General features: G+C 41.2%; 1 protein-coding gene and 1 long non-coding RNA gene across 3 annotated transcripts in view; one reads left to right on the top strand and one right to left on the bottom strand.

Annotated features, from left to right (window-relative positions):
• Window positions 1–16,368, bottom strand: part of P2RY8 (purinergic receptor P2Y8) — a 50,483-nt gene extending 34,115 nt beyond the window's left edge. Inside the window, exon 1 of the mRNA XM_046940848.1 lies at window positions 16,295–16,368. The gene's annotated coding sequence lies outside the window, so the exon portion shown is untranslated. The remainder of the gene's footprint in view (window positions 1–16,294) is intronic.
• Window positions 292–7,199, top strand: LOC107051961. 2 transcript variants are annotated; one of them, XR_006932592.1, is made up of 3 exons: window positions 292–388; window positions 4,876–5,076; window positions 6,194–7,199. It is a non-coding gene; the product is annotated as an uncharacterized LOC107051961 (long non-coding RNA). The 2 variants fall into 2 exon arrangements; XR_001463974.4 differs by having other exon boundaries at window positions 1,232–5,076.
• Window positions 16,369–18,071: the final 1,703 nt, after the last annotated feature.

Here is an 18,071-nt window from a genome sequence, read left to right as displayed (position 1 = left end):
TACTGCTGTTGTGCAACATATGGAGCTCTCCAGGAAGAAGAAACTGTCTTTAACTCTCCAGGAGATAAGTGGACAGTCTTGACACTTTGTCTTGTGTCATGGTTTTATGATTTTTGGTTGTTGGTATTCCACATCATAACATCATGCAGTGTACTGGGAGTTAAAGAGCAAATGCTCTAGTTCCGGGTACTTGTCCAGAAGAGAAGAACTACGTCCCCCAGAAGGCTGTTCGAGTACTGTTATCATTCCTGCTCAGGGGAACAGATATAAGGCCTGTAGGTCACCTGACCTGGGTTCTCCCTTTCTTCCCTTTCTTCTCGTCTCATCGTGCTCGCTTTCGGATCGTCTCGCTGCTGCTCCCGACTGCACGCAAGGCTTCAGTATTAGTGTAAGGCCTTTAGCTCTCGGACAACCCTTCTCTTAATTATATTTGATTTTATTAACAATTATATTGAATTATATTGTATTATAGTGTTATCATGCATTCCGATACTATATTTAGTTAATTAGTTTGTTTCTCCTCAGATCGTTGCCACTGCTTTTTTAATTTTTTTTTTTTTTTGGGGGGGGGGGGGTCCCCTGTTTCCCTTTTCTGGAGGCATGGATTTTGGAAAAGAAATCCCTCCACCCCACTAGTCACGGAACTGGGCCGGACCAGCCCATAAACCGTCGACATCTTGGGAGAGGCCATATGAACTGCTTCCATGTCCAACTGTAATACTTTCACAGGGTCAAAATGTTTCAGCTTCTTGTTATTCATTCATTCTCCAAGCTGAAGGTTCATGTAATTCTGCCCAAGGGAAAAAAAAAAAGGTAGAAAACTCTCAAAGATAAAATGACTCATTACAGTGCTTTCGAACTGACATATTTTTGTTTCAGCAAAAGAAATTTCTGTCATAGGAAATGAGTACTGCCCAATTTAGTAGCAAGAGAAATAGTATGTAATATAAGTCTTTGCTTGAAAAGAGTGTTGCATTTCTTCATGGTGATTTTTAGCCACTGTATTGCAATGTAGTTTAGGGCCAGGATCTCTCCAGCTTCATCTGTTCCACCACATCTAGTGATATTTCTTGCTTCTTACACTGAGATGAGTGTTCTGGCTACATCCCAGAACCGAACTTTGCGACCCCATAACCTTTACTCCAGGCGCACTAGTGCATGTCCCTTGGTTTCAATGCAAAGATGGAGACATTCTCTAAATGAGACTCCCTCTATACATTTTTGCTTGCAGCTTGAGCAAGATTTCCTGTGCTTTGCAGAAGGAGAACTGGGAGAAGTGAGTGAGACTATTGCAAGCAAGAGATGTGAAAAAGACTGCAATAGAGAGGGAGAGTAATAATAGATGGCAAAGGGGAGTGAATAGTCTATGATGTGCAAGGGAGAGGACAAAGCAGAAGAGCAGGGAAAAGAGGAAAGAGCTGTTTGGTAGGAATAGACAGGAGGCACAGCTTGTAAATCAGGAATGACAGAAAACCATAGCTGAGGGCCAAGGCTCATCAGAAGGACTGTGGAATGAATGAAAGCACAAGTTCAGCTGTACAATTTGTCTTTCCTGCATCTACATTGTGTAAAACTTTAATGAATCTGCAGCCTGGTGACTGTTCCTGGGAGGCAAACAAAGCTTGGACTGAGTAGCAACAGGTACTCCAGTTCCTTGCAGCTGAAATTGATGCATCAGACCTCTGCTGCCAGTTCTGTGGCTGCCATCTCACAGCACCCGTATGAGTCTAGCACCAGCTGCTTTGAAAAAAATAAAAAATAAAAAAATAAAAAACACTGGGAACAAAAAGATGCATTTGAGCTGAAAATAAAGTTTTCAATGGCTCAAAAGAAAATGCCTGCTTCGCTGAAAAATTTTGAAATGTTTATCTCTGGCTCTTTAGCATACAGAAGGATTCTAAGCCCTTTGGCAGCCCTTTCCACAAATGGATGGGTTTGGCATTCTTAAGATTTAAGCTTCTCCCTGCTCCGCTGATGGCCTCACAGCACGCATCTAATGCATGTTGAATCCATGGCCCTGATTCACAGAAATCTCACAATAGCACAACCAGCTGCAGCACAGACAGCACACGAAATCTTGCATAAGGATCCCTCTGACTTCACAGAGATCACGTTTTTGGCCCCATTTTTCTGCTCTCTCTCCTTGCCATGGACAACTCTATGACTTGTTTAGAAGAGTGCCTGGTGCAACCAAATCACACTGCAGTGTTGGAGACGCCACAGTCCCCACTGTGAGAATATAAGATGAAGTCAGAGAGAAATTTATCCTGGTGAATGGTTTTCCTTGCAACAGTATGACCAGCAGAGTTGCACGGGAATGCCTCCATTGCAGACAGCTGTGAAGTGTAACAGTACACAACCTGACTGTGAAGAAAACCACCTGCGCAGCACAAATTACAGCCTTAGCTTTAATTTACTCGTCTTCAGGAAAACTAATAAGTGCTTTTGAAACCATTTAGAAAACTGCTGACTAATTGCTGGCCTGACTAACGCCCCACTAGGCAGATTTCAGTTTGATAATCCTGACAGTAACACTAAAAACAACTTCCTCTCCCTATCTTTGCTATTTCAGGGTATGGTTCCCATATGTCTCTCCTGTACTTTTCCCTGGCAGAGTAAAGGAGCCACTGAGCACACTCAATAGAAAAGAGGTGGGGAGGGAACAGAAAAAGCGGGGATAAGAATTCCTTCCTTTTTATTTAATGATTGGAAGTGTTTTCCCATCAGCCATATAAAATCATGTAGTCTTTTTGTCATTTTTCTTTATTAAAGATATATTTAAATTCCAGCCTAAGGACTGGACCTCACAGGTTATTTCTGTAGGAAGAGCACTGGGAAGAGGTAGGATGCAGACTTCAATCCATACGGTTGCTTTTTTTCTGTAGAGGCAGCTCTTTCCCAGACAGGGGCATACAGAATCATTAGCGGTTTAGCTGCTTTGGGTTGGAAGATAGTACTCACTTGTTGCCATTTTCCAGTCACCTGTTCAAACCAGACCCCCAAGTTTAGACAGATGGGATGCTCTCTGATTAAGCAGTCACCTATCCATTTCTCTGAATCCCTCCCAAAGAGTGTGTCAGCTTGAGAGAGAGATTTCTGTGGTAATGTAGAAGGCAGCCGTCTGGTGGTCCTTCTACACTCTTACAGCTGAGACCATTGAGTGTTGCCCCAAAATAGGGCTTTGTCTTGGTCTTCTACTCCACAGTTTCCAGGCGAAGCCACTAAGATCACTTCAGCTGAGGTTTTCCCACTTGGGTATATTCCTGGGTCTCAGTTTCTGGGAGCACTGCTGGAGATCCCTAAGGACAAACCAACTGAATTCATTAGGAGTAAGGCTGTAACAAAAACCTATGTTATTAGGCACACATGGTTTCTAGAAAAGCTTCTACTCGTGGTCATCAAGGGAGCTTGGCTGCCCTAACCCAAACAAGTCTTGTTTCTTACCTCACCTTAAGCAACCCAGGCAGCTGACTGAGGGGTTGACAGAGTGGAAGGAAACCAATGCCTCCTGGCAGCCTGCTTGTTGATTAGGGTGCTAGATAAATGAAGGAAGAACAAGTGGGAAGGACTTTCCTCAGGCTGCCCATCTTCTCCATTCTTTGTAGCCACAAACTCTTGGACACAACAGATAGGAAATGGCCATCTCCAGAGAAGGTTCCCACATGCATCTTACAGAAGCAACATATTTTATTGTGGTTAAAACTAATAGGGTTTTAATGCTTTTAATTTGTTTGTTTTGTTTTGTTTTTAACAACTGACATGTTTCAGTTGTGTTTTGCACATATTTGGAGGTCTTTCTTCTTGGTCCTTGTTGCCCAGATGTTGGATGTGACAAACTGGAACATGCTGAGTAGATAATTTGGAGCACCCAGCATCTCCAGAGCAAAGTGTTCTGAAACAAGAGGCTGTGGCTGGCTTATACAGAGTAGTAGGATACGTTTTTGTTTCTTTCTGTCTGCTTTTTGCACCACATAGTTGCTGGGAAAATAGATTCTGCTATGTCTACATGAGCAGATGCTTTCAAGTCTTTACTGCCACCAAAACACTTTCAAAGACATGTTGACTTACAGTCTCGACACTGGGCGTGATTGGTGTGCAAGAAAGAAGCCTGCCTTCTGAGCAAGAGGGAAAATCAAAACATGAAAGAGTTATCATCTGTCCAGCACGAGCAATCCCACGTGCTGAAGCAGGGAGACAGTCACACAGGCATTTAAAAGGACTCGGGATCGAGCGCAGAGCTAAACCTTGGTGGGAGAACCTCTGCTTTTCAGTGCAGAAAGTTTTTTTTCAGACGTTAAGTAAGATGTCCTACTTGTTTCTCACTTCTCACTGACTGCAAAACGGATAACAGGAAGGAAGCACTCCACCCAGTTTCTTCATGCACCGTTGCTTAAAGGTGTTATCACTGTCTCAACAGAAGACCGTTATTTTTTTCTTTTTAAGAAAAAAAAAGGGTGAAAAAAAATAGAACAAATGATCTTATGCCTTATTAAATTTTAATTGTATGGCAGTTACAGACAGAAAAGCTTTTGCTTTTTCCAGCCACACATTTGATAAGAAATCATTTTAGCAAGATACAGAAGGATTCAGAGTGAGAGAGCAAGCAAGGTTAGGTGGTGTGTATTTCCAAAGGGATATATGCAGCCCAAATGAGAAATCTGGATCCCAGTTCTACAACACAAGCATCAGTCAATTCTTGTAATCTTGTAATCATTCCTGCAGACCACTGTATAAAAAAGTGAGGATCAAATGCTGTTCCTAGTTTTGCCAAGGCAGCAGTAATGTTGTCATGGCTGTCAAGGTTCTTCTACATGGACTCCCCTTTCCATGTGGCTACAGCTTTGTTCATTAAGTTCACACTGCTTTTGCTTGCAGGGTTGAGCTTGCAAAACTCTCCTACTCAGCGCTGGGAAGGTTCTCGGAAGGGGTTTGAGGAAGAGCTCAGATTGCGCATTGGTTCTCCTCAAGCAGGTCGTGGCTGGGGAGAACAGGGGACAGAGATCATGGAGCGGCGCCTGGTTCTGGAGGGCAGGCTGTGCCATGCAAGCTGTGGAGCCACCTCTCCACAGGCCAGAGGTACCATTGGATGCCTGTGTAGAAGGCTTGGGATTGTAGCAAGCTCCGTGGGGAGGAGAAAGAAGTGAGGAAGGAAGCAGGACCGCCAGGAAGCCATTACATTAGTGACGGGCAGCTGGGGGGGGGGGGGGGGGGGGAAGAACTATGCTGGCTGCTTGCCAGGCCAGGTGTCCTCTCAGCTGCAGCTCTCCAGAGGAGCAGCAGCCTCACGTGAAAGCCTGCTGGCTCACATGCTCCAACCGTGGCGACTCTCAGGTTCCAGCGAGCACAGTTGCTGTCACAGCCAGCTTGCCTCAGCAGTAGGGAGAGATGAGGGCCAGGCTATGGGCAGCTAATGGAGTTGCTGTGGCAGTGCTAGAGGGAGAGGAGCACCAGGACCCTGCCAGGCTGTTTTTTGGCTGTGCTGAGCTCTGCTGTGTGTTTCAGACGTTAGGAGCCGTGTTACATGATGGGCTGTGCCCATAAATGGACAACAAAAGCCACGGCACTATAAGAAAACGTACATATAATGTGTCAACAGTACATGTACCAGCAATGCAAAAACTGAACGCAAAGAGGAAACCGAGCTTACGTAGACAGATTAAAGCTAATCTATGAGTATTCTTGCCATTCATTTAACTGCAGACTCCGTTGATTCATCAGCACTTTACCCTTGACCCAAGCAACACTGAACACTGATCTCAGTCCAGATATTCCTTTGCCATATGACTGAATGTTTATTGTATTGTCTTCTGCCATTTCCTTTAACGGTACAAACAGGAAAGAAGCTTTAGAAGAATTTCTTTCAGTTCAAAAGATGTGGTCCAGCAGGGTGCAGGGCCTCTGCAGTAATGTGCAACTCCCCTTTTTAACTTGGGCCCGTTCCTATGCTACAACATTCTGATTGCCTGTCTGATCAGCCCTTTTCTTGCTTTTCACATCAAGCTGTGTCTAGTGCCAAAAAGTGTCTCCAAAAGAAGTTGCAATCGTGTTATGGCTGACAGCAGTATGTGCTTTTTTGTGTTTTTTGTTTGTTTGTTTGTTTGTTTTGTGTGTGTGTTTTTTTTTTTGCAGTCTGAACTCTAACAGAGCAGTATTTTCAAGTCCCACATAAAACTGTAATATGTGTCTATTACAGATTAAATGCATTTTCAATTCTGAAATTCCCCTCTCAAGAAGTTCCTGGCATATCTTCATTTCCATTGCATATCTCAGGAGTGTATCTGCAGGTCTTCATTTGTGCCCTTTGTTGAAACTCCTTGCAATGCAATGATAACGACAGGATCAAACCCACAGCAGAGACCATTTGATACCAGCAAAGGCTTATATAACCACAACCAAACACTTCAGTTTGGCAATGTAGGCCAACTGGATTACTGCTAGCACTATACTGAGAATACAACACTTCATAAAGATCTTACAAAAAACTGATTTGAAGGCTCTATTGCACTGCTTGGTTTCACCAATGAAGAAGCATAGTAAGAATATTTTAGTAACAAGTATGTGAATAACTGTGATGCCACTGACAGTGAGGAAGAAGTACAAAGAAGACCTGCGAGCTGCAGCAATGTCACCCTACAATGTTGTCACCCCATAATGTTGTCTCCCTACAACCCTGCCACCCTACAACCGTCAGCCTACAGCTGCGTCACCCCACAACTCTGTCTCAAAGGCAAGCAGTGTTTCTCAAGAAAACACAGACAGGACAACACATCAAAGCCAGGTGCTGCTGGGCATCCTTGCGCCAAAAAATGACATTCATCCTTGTAAGTGGAAGCCAACATTTGAAGACGTGCCTCAGCAGAGTTGTGCTACGCATCTCACAGGACTGTCACAAACAAGTGGCGAGCTCTGGCACAGTGTTCAAGACTGCTGCCGGCAGCCTGAAATGGAACACTGCCAGTTTCCACAGAAGACAGCAGCCACAGTGTGACAGAGAATGGGGCCAAGAAGGCAGCTATTTCCTGGACCCAGACGATGATGTGAAGAGGGAGGCTTGTGCTGTGCGGGTTATTTTCTGCAGTGTTTAGTATGTGTCCCAGTTGTAATAGCAAATAGGTATTTCTACATAATATAACAGCAAAAGGTGTTCTCTTAGTTTTTAAGCATAGCTGTTGCAATGAATTAATGTTTCCATTAGTGTATATTTTTACCTCCACTCAATTATTATTCCTCTCTCTTACCCTAGGCACTTCTTCTCTTGTCACCCCTGCATTAAGTCCGGTTCTTGCTGACAAGATTCTGTTTACAGGGTTCTCTACATATTTAGATTGCATCTCTGTTTTTAGGCCACCCAGACTAATGTCCAGCTCTTGTTTCTGGAGGGTGGCTCTGCCTTGCCACCTTATGTGGCCAGCCTGGAGGTGTGGATGACTACTTGCTGCTCACTACAGCAAGCAGAATGGAAGGGTGAGAGGAGCTGAGGGGAGGAAATGTACCTTCCCCAAGAAAAAGCAGTGAATGACCTGCCCTTCCTCCCTGGGCTTCCTCCTTGTGACAAATGTGGGATTTCCCCTTTTTCTCCCCCATCCTCTGCCTGAAGAACCCACTCAGCATCTCAGAAGGTCTGGTTTGCACCTTCTGCTATTGCCAAACCAGTGAGGTGTGAAGCATGATGAGAGCTATGGGAGGGTTTGGGAGGGCGGAGGGAACAGTGTGTCCTGCTGACTTCTGCAGTAATGTGAAGCACCTGAAGTGAAAAACGCAGATGTTCTCAAGCAGTTGCTGGTCACTGGAACTCCAACAGTCTGTGTGCTGTTAGATACAAATATTACAGACCTCAGGAGAGCAGCCAGATGCTAAGGGCTGCTCTGAAAGTAATGCCTTCTGTTTTATTATGTCAACCCATGATGTCAGAGGCAGATGTTGGTGGTATGGCAGTAGAAGTTGAACTGTCCCACCAACATCCCATTATGTTATATTGCCATGCAACAGATGGTAATTTGTTTTATCAAAAGTGTTATTGTGTTCTTTGTATCAGTTGCACTTTCCATGAAAATAACTAGGAGGCATTACTTTCAGAGCAACCTACGTAGATTGAGTCTCTTCCCCCTCCACTGAAGTCAGTGGAGCAGGACAGTAATATACAGCCAGGTGTGAGCATATGAATCTGAAGACCTTCTGGAGCATATCTCAGTATATTTTTGCGGCACTGGTAGAGATGCTGAGAACATAAATAGCCATTCCATTTGAGTGGGACAGCCTGCTGGATCTCTCTAAGCTGCTACTTCTCCTGCATGACTCGGCCTAGCTTTAAAGAGACTGAATCCAGTGGCGGAGATACACCAAGCCTATCTGGCTGACAGGGAGTAAAAATTCAGTCCAAAAACATTGGCAGCAGCATTTTCCTTTGTCCTTAAGGATCAGTATAGCACTGAAGAAACTCCTAAGAATCAGACAGCAGCCAAATGAGAAAAGGCAAATTAAAAAAGTAAGCAAACAAACGAACAAAAGAAACCTAACTCCATGCATTGACTTGTAGGAGTTCTTTGTTTCCTAGTTTGTCCAGTCCTATGACTTTGTGGAAAGAAAAGGCCTCCACTAGGACGTGAAGCAAACTTTTCTCTGTTTTTCTCCCTGAGCTGATTTTGAAGTATATTTAATCTTAAGGCCTTGGTGGGACATTTAAGGACTTTAATGTTTGAATTTACAGTGGCAGCAAGATGGCAGGTGGATTTTGAAGTGTTTGAGCACGTCAGCCTCCAGAATATCAAAATAATTTGTGCTTCCCTGGTTCCCACAGCTTGACCTGATTTACACCAGGCTTCCTGTGCTGCAGGTTGTTCCTGCTTCACCTCAGATACGGGGAATGTTATTCACCTTCCTTTTTTGACTCCCACATACATAGATGAGGAGCAGCCTCATGTGCAGTGACTTGTTTGTAATTTCTGATTGTGGAAATATAGCTGCAAATGTGAGATGCTGAGTCTTTAATGAGTCTGTGGCTGGAAATGATAAGAGATTCTTCCTGTAGGTTTCAGCTTCATGTATTGTGTTTTGTAACAATAGGGGAAAATGAAATGTGTTTTCTAAATCAGCAGTTTTATGACACAGTTATTTGCATTCCCTAGTGAGGAGCCATTAGGGAACGCCGAAATATATAAATGAGAAAGAATTCAAGCAAACAGGATAAAAATTAACAGTAATGCATCAGTAATTGTAGCTCACTGAGCTCACTGAATGCATTTGAATTTAATTCTGTGGTAGGCAGATTTTCTTAGTTGCACATCAGGAAGCCTTGATTTACAACACCTTCCTCTCACGTATCACGCATCACTTTCATAAGCCTGAAACCCCAAAACCCCAAAACCTTACTCCCACGTGCATGCGGGATTCTCCTGACCTGCAAATGTCCCCAGATCCCCCAGTTTTGCGATGATCTGTGATGTTCCTTCCCAAAAGCTAAAGCTTGCATCAAAAAACAACTTCTTCTCCTGCTAAAACCAGACAGTTGCTGTCCCACAAAGGGAAGAGAAGCAGCAGGCTGACCTGGCACTCGTTCCAAGAGCCAGTAGAGCTTCTCTGCTGTTGTAACTTGTGTTTGGATACTTCTGCAAAATGATCAGATTAGCAGTGAACAACTTCTCTTAGTTGCAGCTGCAGACTGTGGCTACCTCCATCTATTGTTAGTTAAAATATCATCTCATCTTCCTTTACCCTGTCAGGCCAGATAAAGCTGAGTCAAGTGATAATCAACTGCCACTACAACAGCTTTGTGGATGAGAATCTCATTATCTGTGTAGAAGGTGCTGAACCTTGTTGGCTAGATTTGTGTTGCTGAGGAGTCACAGCCATCCCACCTCTCTGTTATAGGGTACAATGGAATGTCTTTCTAGAAGTGTTAATTGCTCTCTGGTTTACATGATTAGTCTGGACACCTGCATTTTAGATGGCTCAATGTATGTGAGCTGAATCCCATCCTCCGTGACTTATTTTGGAAAGACAAAGTCTCACTTACTGGTATTTTAATGCATTAAATTTATTACTGTAATTGCCGAGAATGTATTCTGCATGCAGCTTCCCAAAGCTGTCTTTGGTGTGCTCACAATTTGAAACTAAATTATTTCAGAGTGAAGCTGAGATGAAACCTGATAACACCAAGAGGAAAAAGCTTTTTCCATTTCTCATAAAGAGAAACAACTCTTTCATTTCCATAGGTGCACAGATTAGATAAGCTGAAAACTTGAGTGCAAGATAGTAGAACTTACAGCTGTAACAGCTGATTGCTCTAGCAAATAAAGTGTGGGATATTGTTGCTGCACATATGGATCTTTCAAAGTGAATGTGATAGACATACAGTATCAGTAGGATACCATGGCAGCAAAAAAAGTAACACTGTAGTTATATTCTTTAAACTTTTAGCTGAATTTACTACTGTCAGTCCCAAGCACCTAGAAATCCTAAATGGGACAAATACCAAAAGACTGTTTGAAAAATAAATTATTTCTTATGTATATATGTTCTGCATATGATTCACTACGACTCAAATCTTCTTTTTTTTCACACACAAAACTCTATCCGGGGAAGACTAATCCAGCATCATCAGCCATTCATAATTTGACCAGGTGCAGGAATCCCAGGCAGCTCCACGAATATGAGAGGAGTTATGCTTCTCATCCAAATGTAGGTGAATCCTTATCTGAAAGATGTTGTGGCTGCAGCATAGAGTTGTAGGCCACCAGCTAAGTGTTTCCAGATCAGCAAGAAAAGTCAAGGGGAAAGTGAGCTTTTATTAAACATTAAATGACAATTTAAGAAGTGGTTTTGAATATCAAACTTGTGGATAATTGCACCCACATGTCTGTCTCTCTGCATAAAACTGTGAGAAAGTTTGCTCTTTGACTACCTAACCATATTCTCTTGAAAAGACAGTTTTCTTCATTCCTCAGCCCCTTCCATCTCCAGCCTAAGAACTCTCTAAGGAGGTCAGTTTACTCATCTGTATTGAGCATTTGTTCCTTTTCCATTTGACTAATTCCTGCCAAGATACCATACCTAGTGTGTGCCTGACTCATTACCTTCTGGATAGAGGTCAGCCACAGGGCTGAGAAGCGACAAGCAGACAGAAAATCTGTCACTTTTAGAGGCAGGAGATACATAACGCAGTATAGGGAAAAAAGCAAGAAAGGTATCTTTGAATATCCTACTTTTGAGGTTTGGGGGCTGTATGGTGTTTTTGCATGATGTAAATGAGAGAGCTGGGAAATAATTGTTGAGTCTTGATAGCATTGCCCAATGTCATAGAGGCAACTACAAAACCATGACAATCCAGATAGCCTTGCATTACAATTCAAAAGACTTTAATATTTAAATGTAAAATATTAAAGCCCAATCGATCAATGATCCACATTATATATATCAAAGTTTATTACTGTCCAATGAAAAACTTCCAAGTTTACAAGCACTATAGGGAATTGGTCTTCATGCAAGGCAATGGGATAATACGAATATAGCTATTTTGAAGTAGGATCCTAAAATGACAAGTTAAGAAAATTATTAAAGATCCAAAGTATGAAAATCCTGCAAGAAATTTCCAGGGAATTATCAAGAATTTTCCTGTGATAAGAGGAACCTGAGAGAAACAGGTAGACTGGTTTTTTTTTTTGGAGGATAAGAGGCGACAGTCTCTGTATGTTGGAAGCAAAACCTCTGAAACTCTCTCAAAGCTCCTGGGATGAGCTCTCAGTCCTGGAGCTCAGTGCAGACAACTTGGTTTTATGATAGACAAGACAGATCCTTTGACAGAGATGCCTGAGTCTTGAGGACGAAAGGAGACCTGCCTCAGGTTGAGCAAGATCACAGCAAGAGAGGTGGTGCCGAGTCAATTTTGGATTCTTGAAGCTGAGGAAACGACACCTGTTGAAAGCCTCAGTTGTTCATTTTCAGGGAACTGGAACTCATTCCAATATTACTCTTCTTGTGGCAGTAATAAAACACCTGAAAGACCTCTGAAGAAGGGAACATTTTTTGCTCTAACTCAGACCAAGTGTCACAAATCTTTTCACTTCAATGGCATGGCTTCATGCTGATTTTACACTGAACTTTTACTTGATAAATACAATGCAAGACAAAAAGTAGAGTTTCTGTTTTCTTTGTCTAGGTGTTCCTCACTGGTAAGGAACATGAATGGTTTCTCAGCTGTTTCACAAACTGATTTTGTAAAATAGGCTGTGTATCACCTGCACAAGTAGGCAGAAAAAAAGGAAGCACCAAATTACAAATTATTCATTGCAGGGATGTGCTTTCCTTTTCAGTATTTTGTGCTTCAACAATGGGCTCCTTGACCTCTAGCTCACATGATTTGCCTATAAATTACAGCCAGGACCTTGATTTACTACCAAATCAGTGTAACATCCACCAGATTAAAATTTAAAGCCATCTCATTTCTGAAGAGCCGCACTGGCACAGAACCCGTTCCAATCTAATTCAAGTAAGTACACATAACAATTTGAAAAGTTCAGTGCTCAACCAACTTCTTTAAGTCAGAACTTTCTATCATAGTGAGCTCTGTAGATAGAAGAGCAGTTTCCACTGCACATACATACAGAAGAACAGAAGCCAAGCCTACTGGGTTTCATTTTATGGCAAGACTTGGTTACATCCTCAATCCAGAAATTAAACTTCTCCTCTACTTCCAGCAAAGCTGTGTTTTCTCCCAACAGGATCTCACCAGAAACAAGACATTCTTAATTTTTACTTTGTTATCTCCAGCTGAAACTAAACTCATCTCCCTTTGTGACACAAACAAAAGTAAAAGCCATTTAAATGGAATCAGAATGAGTATACAAACCAGTTTCTCCACAGAACTAAGACTTTGCACAGAAGATGTAGCCCAGGTCACATCCCTACACTTACCTGTGAATGATCAAGTAGTGATAAATTAAAAGAAAAAAAATAATAATTTAAAAAAAACCACTAACAGCAGTTCTTCAAACAGTTCCTACGATTCATATCAAAAGTGAAAAAGCTTTACATTGTTCACATCACATCTTTTACCTGTATTTAACATCAGATATATCATTCCCTGGAAAGACACTCTAATGTCTAAAACAAATGACATGAAGCTCATTTACATGCTCATCTCAGTACTCTCCTTAGCAGTATTTTTATTGCACTAAAGTAGCAAGTAGCTCATTGAAACTTCATGCTGAAATACAAATATTCCAACTGTTATCAACTACATTTCTGTTATGGTGTAATAGCTGCTTTCAGAGAAACACGATTAAAAATTGGTTGCCCATGTTCCCTCCTGAGAGCTGAATGTCCATATTGCTACAAAAATAATTATCTTCCTGGAGCTACGAAGTAAATGGAAACAAGGATGATATTCTAAACATTCATTATTTTGACCAATTCTACATCATTTCAACCACAGAGTCCTCTCTCTTCTCTACTATTGAAGTTTTTCTTTATCAGTCATAGTCACAAGTAAACAATGTGCTTTCTAAAAAGTCTGACATCAATTCTTTGTTTCTAAGAAATAAAAGAGTGACATTCTTCTTCCAGAGCTGATTAGAAAGAATTCTGCGATTTCTGTGAACTTCAGGCACTTTTGTGTTTTGGTTTTGGTCTGAGTCAGAACAAAACGATACACACAGACAGGTGTATATATATATATTTATACATATGTTGATTTCATACAAGCCAAAGATTCCAAGAAATCAGGATGTTTCCTCAGATGAGGCAGGGCTTGGATACTGTCCCTGCTCCTAGAGGTTGATGTTCCTAACAGTTCTGTGTTTATTTGTTGCAGCAAACCCTCAGGGACTGTACTGACCATTCATACCCACTGCCATTGTGCCAATTACCTGAAGCCTCCAGTCCCTAGCATGGGTTCCTCAGGTCGTCAACACTCTGACTTCTGCCAGACCTTAAAGCTTTTCATACTGCAGATTCTGTACTCCGGGGCCCTGAGAGCCATTCAGCCCTGCTCCCTCACTGGGTGTTGAAGGACAGGCCTTGGTTGGGAATGGCATGGCCCCACAGGCCTCATGTGCACCCTCATCTCCCAGCTCCCTTCCTGTGGGGCAGGCCTACAATGCTGAGCTCTGGCATATCCTTATGGGAGAGTGATAGCAAAATGAATGCTCTCCTGCTCACTTCCCAGCTGGTCATTTAATTTGTGTGCATACTTGGTTTTATAGGTTCCAATAATATCCTAAATAAAGGCTAAAGCACGAAACAGATAAAAAAATCAGATTATAGCTACTGTGCATGCGTGTGTGAATATGCAAGCATATAATCAAAAGAGAACAACTGAACAGAAAGTCAGTATTTTGGACATTTTCCACTAAGTGTTATCTTTTCAGTAGAGAGGCACAGCTATCAGATTGATGTTGATCTCTGTGGGTATGGCATCACACCCAACAAGTGGAGAGGAAAAGCAATAAGATTTCAGCCCAGCTTTAATTCTCTAATGGGACTTTCTACAGAAGTTGTGAATTCTGTTACATAATACGCCATCCTTCTTGAAACAGCCCTATAGAAAGAAAGCATTAGAAAACACTGTACTTTTCCAGTGGCTCCCTATGGTTTACTCTAAGCTGTCAAGTAATTGCCTTGTGAGGAAAACAGTGGAGGGAAGACAGAAACCAGACTGTTTCACACTAACACTTCTATAGAAAAAGCAAAACAAAACAAAATGAAAGAAATATCAAGCACTTCTCTAAAAGCCTTTTTCTGTGGAGAAAGAGCAGAAGAATCCCTTGCCTGATTATAATGGAAGGGCTTTACCTGAAATATTTGAAGAGTTCTCTATATTGCCAACGTGAGTGTTCACATGCTTTAAATACAGAAAACCCCAAAAGGCAGAGTATTATTTTTAATAGCATCTTCACCAGCTTGGCATAAATGTATAGTAGCCTCCTCACAGTATCTAAAACCATAGAGGTTTGTTAAGGATAGGCAAAACCTTCTGCAGGGGAGCCCATTTTCTCCCCATGCTTCAAAGATGTCCATGGAGCATCAGCGCCAGCACTGTCCCACCAGCATCAACCTCAGCCCTCACCACTCTGGTTTCACTTCCCCTCTTAGTAGCTCACTGAACACATGCACATAGATGAAGAGGAATAGTCCCCCTCCAGCATCAAACCCATGAAGCAGAAGTAAAATACACTAAGCAACAATCTGCCTTTTGGATTTATTCGTTACCCTGTCTCCATCCTACTCATTTCTGCTGTTGCAGCTTGTCTGAATTATTTACTACCGTGCCTTTGGAAGGGGGTGCTAAATAAAATGTTTGTTTCTGCCTAAGTGACTTCAGAAGAACAACTCTGACCTGGGATTTTAAATGACTTCAGCAATTCTGCAAATGTTACTCTTTCCCTGTTATAGATATATGTATTAAAATATTTGGCATTATAAAATACAAAGAGTGGAAATAAATAACTAAGCAAGACCTAAATATATAGTTGACTCAATAAAAATACTGAAGGTTTGTTTTCAAAGCTGTGCTATTTCCTTAAACAGTGAAGTTTTACAAACCTTTATTTAAGCATGGTCAGATGGAAATTCCTTAGAGACACTTTTAATAAGTCTTGATACAGTACTTAGCTCAACATAGTTCTACCTAATTATAAAATTAGTACAGAAACAAAATAGAAGCACACAACTTTCATTCCACAGGTATTTGGGGAATCTATAAATCAAATATGCATCATATGGGTTTCAATATTGTGGATTTGGAGAAGAATTTGTCCCACTGACAGACAAAGCAAAAGTAGACCAAAAGCTGGATTTAGGTTTATATAACATAAAATGCAATATAAGAAATAAAAATCACAGTTTCATAAAACAAATCGGATTTGAGGGGGATCTCATTTGTTCATATCCTTCCCCAATGGAAGAATCAGCTAAATTTCAGACATAAAACGTTTATCTAATATCTGATTAGAAAGAATGATGGGAAGTGTAATTTCCCCAGGTAATTTGTTTAAGTGCCACGTTAAAATTAGGAAAAAAAAAGGAAATTATCTTCTGTGAATCTTCAGCCTAGAGCCTAGGACTCCTTGTCTTACCTATGCTGGACACAGAGAATGACCACCTTCCTTCCTTCTCATCACTGAATAACCCCTCTTTGCACTTTTCTTCTCAAGCCTGGACAAATGCAATCTCTTCAGACTACAAAGACTAAAGAAAGGCAACCATAAATCATATTCTCCCGTCACTCAAATGAACTCAGAAGAGCTGCTTTTGCTTTCAATGACTTTATACATTCTTAGAAAGTAAATTACTTTCTTACCTGATTTTTTTAACACGTTAAACTTCTTCAGTCTCTTCTAGCTGAATGCAATTCTGCTGCTTAGACTACACTGTGAAGCCTACTTCCCTTTTTCTTATCTTTTACTAACTGACAAAGCTATTTTAGAATATTTGCTGAAAGGATACATATTTTTTTCCCCAATTTGAAATCCTTTTTTGGAAAATACATTCATTACTCATGGAGCACTGCATGGCTGTTTCATCACAAATCACCTTTCATCACAAATACTGCGGTCACCAGAGATTTCTTTTTTCTGGAACGTACATATAGCTTTGCAATACTGACATTCTAACTTCTATACTCTTCCTATTTAAAAATTCGAAATTTACAAAGAATTTCTTAAAATATTAAATACAATCCAAGTAGAAGATGAACACAAATATAAGGGCAGCAGTGCGCTTGTTTCCAAATTATCAACCTGACATGTCTCTGCCATTCTCCCATGAGTTTCATTTTACATAGTGGGAAATACAGGCAATCTGTTTCAATAGCTACTTACTTGAGACTCCCAAATGAGAATGTTCTGCTGGGACTCATATAGTGCAGTTGTCCAGATGGACATTCAGGGCAAGATGGCTCCAATGCAACATACAGCAGTGGTCTCTAAACATTTTTGATCATGCACACTTATCAGAAAAAAAAAGAGAGAGCCCTCAGCATATGTACTTTTATAAATAAATGTATATATATACTACTGCATAAATATATTATTTACATTCTATAACAAACACACACCAAAAAAGGAACATAAAAAGGATGATAAAAAGAGGAAATAAACACTATTTTAAAATATACTTCTTATGTTACTGGTAGTACAAAAATATTTTCTTCCTCTAACCCCAAAAATTGTCTTTCACACCTCCTAAGATGTGTGCATCCTGTTTTGGAGACAGTTGACATACACATCACATTAGGAGGTTGCAGTAAGAAGGATGCCAGTCTCTCTTCTCTGCTGTCAAGTGCTAGCATGTCATGAAATAGTCTCATGTTGTGCCAGGAGATGATTAGATAAGCCATTAGGAAGAATTTCTTCATGGAGCAGGTGGGGTGGTCAAGCACTGAAACGGGCTGCATAGGGAAGTGGTGGAGTCTTCATCCCTAGAGGTATTTAAGAGATGTGTGGATGCGATGTGACACTAAGAGATGTTGTTTAGTGGTAGGACTTGGCAGGTCAGGTTGATGACTGGTCATCATGATGATCTTGAAGGTCTTTTCCAACCTAGATGATTCTCTGATCTCTGATTAGGTAATGCTAGTGGTGGCTGAAAGATCCTCTAACTAAATCCTTTTGTCCCTGTGTGGTGGTTTCACACTGATCACATCTAAGCTTCAACATGCTGCTCTCTCACTCCCCCTCCTCAAATGAACAGGGGAAAAAAATGTGATGAAAACAATCAATTCCTATGTTAGAACTTCTTCCTAAAAGATAGATATTGTATTTGTTTTCCAGTAAGCCAGAGACGTTTTTTTCATTAGCTATAGTGCTCCATGATAATCATTATCATGAAAGAATCTCTCCTAGCTGGTACACGCTTCTGAGAGTGCAAACAGGATGGCCTCTTCAAGGTCTAGCTGGGATGTTGAAAGAAATTATTACTTCAGCTATTCCTTCACTCCCTAGCAGTCATTTACTGTGAGCTCCTTGAAGAGCACTTTGTATATTAAGCCATGTAAGCTAGCAGCAAAATAAATTGGGATAGTAAGAAACACAGTAGCTTATGTGATATTAGCACTAATGAAAAACTTCATATACATC

This window comes from Gallus gallus, chromosome 1 (assembly GCF_016699485.2).
Source record: "Gallus gallus isolate bGalGal1 chromosome 1, bGalGal1.mat.broiler.GRCg7b, whole genome shotgun sequence".
Taxonomy (NCBI): domain Eukaryota; kingdom Metazoa; phylum Chordata; class Aves; order Galliformes; family Phasianidae; genus Gallus; species Gallus gallus.
Note: the sequence above shows the minus strand (reverse complement) of the source record. Positions and strands in the feature narration are given on the sequence as shown.